Raw genomic sequence first — 7,500 nt, forward strand, 5'->3', positions numbered from 1 at the left:
CAACTGGAAAAGGGCAATTAAATGGAACAGGAATCGAAACCCACATGTTTGACTCTTCTGTTCCGTTTACTTTCATTCCGGCTATTACAATGGGAGCCCCGTCCTCCCGTATCTCCTCCCGCCAGCCTCCTCTGGTGAGTGTTACAATCTAATGTTGACCAACCTAACCTACCTAAAATATACTGTAGGTTTATTATGATGTAGATCAAGTGCGACCAGTATACGAATGTTCCAGGTGATGTCATAGAGGTGGGACGTGTTCAGTCTTTCTTACTGTAAGGAGACAGGACAGTCTTTCATCCTGTCTTACTGTAAGGGAGACAGGACAGTCTTTCATCCTGTCTTACTGTAAGGAGACAGGACAGTCTTTCATCCTGTCTTACTGTAAGGAGACAGGACAGTCTTTCATCCTGTCTTACTGTAAGGAGACAGGACAGTCTTTCATCCTGTCTTACTGTAAGGAGACAGGACAGTCTTTCATCCTGTCTTACTGTAAGGAGACAGGACAGTCTTTCATCCTGTCTTACTGTAAGGAGACAGGAATCATTTGATTTGGTTTTAATCTGATCTGATGTGTTTTTAGAATCATTTGATTTAGTTTCAATCTGATCTGATGTGTTTTTAGAATCATTTGATTTAGTTTCAATCTGATCTGATGTGTTTTTAGAATCATTTGATTTGGTTTTAATCTGATCTGATGTGTTTTTAGAATCATTTGATTTATTTTTAATCTGATCTGATGTGTTTTTACAATCATTCCCATGTTCTCTAGCCTGTATTCCACACCTCAGTGAATCTGGAACACACAGTGTGATTGGTCAACTCTAGGGGTTACAAAATTTCCAGTAACTTTCTGGAGGGAAAAAAAAAAAAATGGAATTCTGGGAAAGTTTGCAACCCTAGTCAATTCTTTTTATGCATGAGATTATAATCCTTTAAAGTGAGACTGCATTTATCGTGAGCTAGATTACAATAGGGATGGTAGTTACCATAGATACGATAGTTAGTTATTATTCCTATTTTGGTAGTTAGCCAGCGTTAGTTAGCCAGCGTTAGTTAGCCAGCGGTAGTTAGCCAGCGTTAGTTAGCCAGCGGTAGTTAGCCAGCGGTAGTTAGCCAGCGGTAGTTAGCCAGCGGTAGTTAGCCAGCGGTAGTTAGCCAGCGGTAGTTAGCCAGCGTTAGTTAGCCAGCGTTAGTTAGCCAGCGGTAGTTAGCCAGCGTTAGTTAGCCAGCGTTAGTTAGCCAGCGGTAGTTAGCCAGCGTTAGTTAGCCAGCGTTAGTTAGCCAGCGGTAGTTAGCCAGCGTTAGTTAGCCAGCGGTAGTTAGCCAGCGTTAGTTAGCCAGCGTTAGTTAGCCAGCGGTAGTTAGCCAGCGTTAGTTAGCCAGCGGTAGTTAGCCAGCGTTAGTTAGCCAGCGGTAGTTAGCCAGCGTTAGTTAGCCAGCAGTAGTTAGCCAGCGTGTTTTTTATAGCATGATATGTCGTTGTATGTTTACAGGGTTTGTGTTTATATTGACACATAACCCCCGTCCTATAGCCACCGCTTGGCTGTATACAAGAGAGGGGGGGCGTTAGCTTATCTGTGAAGGTCCGCATCGCAAGCCTTGTTACCATGGCACCAGTGTCCTCCAGCCCAAAATATAATCCAAGGTTCCCACAGAGAGAGAGAGAGAGAGAGGGAGAGCGAGAGGGAGAGAGAAAGAGGGAGGGAGAGAGAGAGAGAGAGAGAGAGGAGAGAGAGAGAGAGAGAGAGGGAGAGAGAAAGAGGGAGAGAGAGAGAGAGAGAGGTCAGTGTGTGGGGGTTGTCTGCTGTTCCCTTGCTTGAAAGTTCAGTTCAAATGAGGACTAAAAGAGATTCTAATCAAATCAATAATCAATAGAGGCCTGGCGGATGTTATAACGGTGTACAGAAACAGACATACAGAGCTGATTCTACACATACGCGGACCTCTTAGTGCCCCTTTAAGCCCTCGGAGTTTATTGAGGAGGTCAGTTATTGGAGTCTCAATGTACTGTTGAGAGTTAGATTACTAGGATACACTAAGGTGCTATTTATAAATGCATTTTTTAAAATCTTGTTCTGTCAGTCACCGACAGTCACTCAATTTAGCCGTGTCAGCTAAAAATCATTTATAGATTGCTAGGTAAATTAGTCTAGGCAGCTATCTCTTAAAACCTTTGTGTTAATCATGGTAAAAAAATGACTGAATGGGCTAGCAAGGCACATGCCCAGGGGCCCCACACCTCTAGGGACCCCCAGGGGCCCCTCACTCAGATATCACATGCCCAGGGGCCCCTCACTCAGATATCACATGCCCAGGGGCCCCTCACTCAGATATCACATGCCCAGGGGCCCTGACCTCTAGGGACCCCCAGGGGCCCCTCACTCAGATATCACATGCCCAGGGGCCCTGACCTCTAGGGACCCCCAGGGGCCCCTCACTCAGATATCACATGCCCAGGGGCCCCTCACTCAGATATCACATGCCCAGGGGCCCCTCACTCAGATATCACATGCCCAGGGGCCCTGACCTCTAGGGACCCCCAGGGGCCCCTCACTCAGATATCACATGCCCAGGGGCCCTGACCTATAGGGACCCCCCAGGGGCCCCTCACTCAGATATCACATGCCCAGGGGCCCCTCACTCAGCTATCACATGCCCAGGGGCCCTCACTCAGCTATCACATGCCCAGGGGCTGTGACCTCTCGGGTCCACCAGGGGCCACTCACTCAGATATCATCAACATGTTAGTGGCAAAATGTGTAGAATTTCAGGATATTAAAACTATAAAGCTGCACATGTTTCTCTCATCAACCAAGAAGCGGTTTCCACTTAAATGTTTTTGTCGTGGGAGGGGGGCCCCACCAAACAAATCTGTCCTGGGCCCCCCCCCCAAAAAAAAACTAGAAACGGCCCTGCAGATATGCTTTTGATATACGGCAGAGTACAGCCGTGGCTCGGTACAGACCAAGAGGGAACCATGTGTGTGTGTGTGTGTGTGTCCTCGTTCAGACATCTGACAGAGGAGCTTCCATCCGGCGCGATCATTCACCTTGATCGGCTGTTACCGTGGCAACCCCAAATGCCGTCGGCTGTAGGTTAGTCGTGACGGGGTCGGTTGCCTCTGGTTACAGTTGCGTCTGTTAACAACACCGCCGTGGTTACCCGTAGTTACGGATGATTTGTAATTTGGCCGGTGCCGCATACATATATATATATATATATATCGTCCTGGTTGTAGCAGGGTTGTCATGGAGATACCTAGTCAGTTGTTATGGTTGTCATGGAGATAGAGTATGGAACCTCGGCTGTGAGGTTAGACTTTCACATGGAGGGACAGGAGGATACCTGGTCAGTTGTCATGGAGATAATAATGGGAACGGAGGATACCTCGTCAGTTGTCATGGAGATACGGTATTATGGAACCTCGGCTATGAGGTTAGACTTTCACATGGAGGGACAGGAGGATACCTAGTCAGTTGTCATGGAGATAATAATGGTGAAAGGAGGATACCAAGTCAGTTGTCATGGAGATAATAATGGGAAAGGAGGATACCTAGTCAGTTGTCATGGAGATAATAATGGGAAAGGGAGGGATACCAAGTCAGTTGTCATGGAGATAATAATGGGAAAGGAGGGATACCTAGTCAGTTGTCATGGAGATAATAATGGGAAAGGGGGGGATACCTAGTCAGTTGTCATGGAGATAATAATGGGAAAGGAGGGATACCTAGTCAGTTGTCATGGAGATAATAATGGGAAAGGGGGGATACCAAGTCAGTTGTACAACTGAATGATGCATTCAACTGAAATAAGTCTTCCGCATTTAACCCCCAACCCTTCTGAATCAGCTTTAGCGTTTCGAGGGGGGGCTTTGGTCTGTTTTCCCTGAAGCTGGAGAGCCAGAGTTGGGGTTTTTACAGAGCTAGCCAGACTGACTACTAACTAGGGTTGAAACATTTTCCGGGAAACTTTTCCTTAATTCCCTGGTTGGAGGATTCCCGAATGTCCAGCTAATTCCCGCCGTAATTCCAGGGTTAGAAGTATCCAGGATTTCTGGAAAACCAGGGAATTTTGGGGGAAGTTACCCGGAATTTTGCAACCTTAAGAAAAACACATGGAGAAGGTTTATTAATGGGCAGTTATAGAGGACAGGAGGTTTATTAACGGGCAGTTATAGAGGACAGGAGGTTTATTAACGGGCAGTTATAGAGGACAGGAGGTTTATTAATGGGCAGTTATAGAGGACAGGAGGTTTATTAATGGGCAGTTATAGAGGACAGGAGGTTTAATAATGGGCAGTTATAGAGGACAGGAGGTTTATTAATGGGCAGTTATAGAGGACAGGAGGTTTATTAATGGGCAGTTATAGAGGACAGGAGCTTTATTAATGGGCAGTTATAGAGGACAGGAGGTTTATTAATGGGCAGTTATAGAGGACAGGAGGTTTATTAATGGGCAGTTATAGAGGACAGGAAGTTTAATAATGGGCAGTTATAGAGGACAGGAGTTTATTAATGGGCAGTTATAGAGGACAGGAGGTTTAATAATGGGCAGTTATAGAGGACAGGAGGTTTATTAATGGGCAGTTATAGAGGACAGGAAGTTTAATAATGGGCAGTTATAGAGGACAGGAGGTTTATTAATGGGCAGTTATAGAGGACAGGAGGTTTATTAATGGGCAGTTATAGAGGACAGGAGGTTTATTAATGGGCAGTAGTATAGGACAGGGGGTTTATTAATGGGCAGTTATAGAGGACAGGAAGTTTAATAATGGGCAGTTATAGAGGACAGGAGGTTTATTAATGGGCAGTTATAGAGGACAGGAGGTTTATTAATGGGCAGTTATAGAGGACAGGAGGTTTATTAATGGGCAGTAGTATAGGACAGGGGGTTTATTAACGGGCAGTTATAGAGGACAGGAGGTTATAGAGGACAGGAGGTTTAATAACGGGCAGTTATAGAGGACAGGAGGTTTATTAATGGGCAGTTATAGAGGACAGGAGGTTTATTAATGGGCAGTTATAGAGGACAGGAGGTTTATTCATGGGCAGTAGTATAGAGGACAGGAGGTTTAATAATGGGCAGTTATAGAGGACAGGAGGTTTAATAATGGGCAGTAGTATAGAGGACAGGAGGTTTATTAATGGGCAGTAGTATAGAGGACAGGAGGTTTATTAATGGGCAGTAGTATAGAGGACAGGAGGTTTATTAATGGGCAGTTATAGAGGACAGGAGGTTTATTAATGGGCAGTTATAGAGGACAGGAGGTTTAATAATGGGCAGTTATAGAGGACAGGAGGTTATAGAGGACAGGAGGTTTAATAATGGGCAGTTATAGCGAACAGGAGGTTTATTAATGGGCAGTAGTATAGAGGACAGGAGGTTTATTAATGGGCAGTAGTATAGAGGACAGGAGGTTTATTAATGGGCAGTTATAGAGGACAGGAGGTTTATTAATGGGCAGTTATAGAGGACAGGAGGTTTATTAATGGGCAGTTATAGAGGACAGGAGGTTTATTCATGGGCAGTAGTATAGAGGACAGGAGGTTTATTCATGGGCAGTAGTATAGGGCATATATCCTTGTGTTTCTGCCAAAACGTGCTGTGTAGAAATAGAGCAGGGCTTCGATGTATTCCTTTTTTTTTTGTACGATAGCGTTAAATGTCTTTAACAACAACCAATATCTATATACCTAGCTATAGAAATATACGTCAGTGTCAAATGTTAATATACAGTATGTCCTGTGAAACCATGTGGTCAGTATTGTAAACCAGCATATATATATATATATATATATATATATATAGAGAGAGAGAGAGAGAGAGAGAGAGAGAGAGAGAGAGAGAGAGAGAGAGAGAGAGAGAGAGAGAGAGAGAGAGAGCAGAATCTCTAAAACAGGACCTAGAGCCTCTAAACCATTTGACTGGTAAGGCTCCATGATTTACACACCCGTAATGGCTGCCAGTCCACCCATTATTGACTGGATTGGGGAGGTCTGTTCTATAGATTCTATTTCTACGGTTGTATTTCTGTGATGCTGCTGATGATCTCTGTGTCTCTCTGGACTGACTGAAGGAGTACCTTCCTGCATGATCTGTTTACTAGGATTTATTAAACAACCTGTATAATAATGTACTATTTATTAGCAGTTAAACAGAGAGTTGGTCCAGTGTGTGTGCTTTTTGTATAATATATCTCTAGAATAGTATGCAATACAACTGCTTTACATGTGCCACAGTATTTTACAGAAAAAAATATATATATTCAATAAAATTGAAAAAAATTATCTGATGTTTTTTTTTTGGGGGGATTGTTCTATGGAATGTTTGTGCTTCTACTGCCTTAATTTTTGTGTGTGTGTGTGTGTGTGTGTGTGTGTGGGTGTGTGTGTGTGTGTGTGTGTGTGTGTGTGTGTGTGTGTGTGTGTGTGTGTGTGTGTGTGTGTGTGTGTGTGTGTGTGTGTGTGTGTGTCCGGAATCTTACAACCAGATTTTCTGTAAAACCAGAGAATTTATTTTAGTGTTAGCAATTTATGTTATTCTTTATTAACACAGACCCCAAAGCAAATCAGGGGGAGGAAAATAGGTTTATTCAAGTAGGACAAATCATACAGGGATGTAGATGGTCATTCTCCCCTGTCCTCACTGATTCTCTCCTCACTGATTCTCTCCTCACTGATTCTCTCCTCAGTGATTCTCTCCTCACTGATTCTCTCCTCACTGATTCTCTCCTCACTGATTCTCTCCTCACTGATTCTCTCCTCACTGATTCTCTCCTCTGTGATTCTCTCTAGTCACTGATTCTCTCCTCAGTGATTCTCTCCTCACTGATTCTCTCCTCACTGATTCTCTCCTCACTGATTCTCTCCTCACTGATTCTCTCCTCTGTGATTCTCTCTAGTCACTGATTCTCTCCTCACTGATTCTCTCCTCACTGATTCTCTCCTCACTGATTCTCTCCTCTGTGATTCTCTCCAGTGATTCTCTCCAGTGATTCTCTCCTGAGTGATTCTCTCCAGTGATTCTCTCCTGAGTGATTCTCTCCAGTGATTCTCTCCTGAGTGATTCTCTCCAGTGATTCTCTCCTCAGTGATTCTCTCCAGTGATTCTCTCCAGTGATTCTCTCCTCAGTGATTCTCTCCTCAGTGATTCTCTCCTCAGTGATTCTCTCCTGAGTGATTCTCTCCACAGGACAGGATATTGTTTTATAACCCAGCCCTAGCCTGTGATTGACCAATTAGAATTCCTTGCAATAAAACTAGCCAATGGCCAAATAACATGTATCCTATTTCAGAAGACATATTCTTCCCCTGTCTCTGAACCATTGGACATTCATTCCCTATTAAAGAAAAAACATTGATCGTTAATACTCTATCAACTCTCGTCCTCTTGACCTCTCGACCTCTTGACCTCTCGTCCTCTTGACCTCTCGACCTCTCGTCCTCTTGACCTCTCGTACTCTGTCTCTGCATTGTGTGTGTCGATGTGGTGTGTAGA

At 44.2% G+C, this 7,500-nt stretch overlaps 1 long non-coding RNA gene and 1 pseudogene across 1 annotated transcript; both read left to right on the forward strand.

Annotated features, from left to right (window-relative positions):
- The window catches only part of LOC123725124 (protein kinase C beta type-like), a 127,392-nt pseudogene that overhangs the window by 103,159 nt on the left and 16,733 nt on the right, over positions 1 to 7,500 (forward strand).
- Positions 2,894 to 6,290, forward strand: LOC123725223 (uncharacterized). Its single transcript, XR_006757746.1, has 2 exons — positions 2,894 to 5,138; positions 5,352 to 6,290. It is a non-coding gene; the product is annotated as an uncharacterized lncRNA (long non-coding RNA).

The sequence above is a fragment of the Salmo salar genome, chromosome ssa11 (genome assembly GCF_905237065.1).
Source record: "Salmo salar chromosome ssa11, Ssal_v3.1, whole genome shotgun sequence".
NCBI lineage: Eukaryota > Metazoa > Chordata > Actinopteri > Salmoniformes > Salmonidae > Salmo > Salmo salar.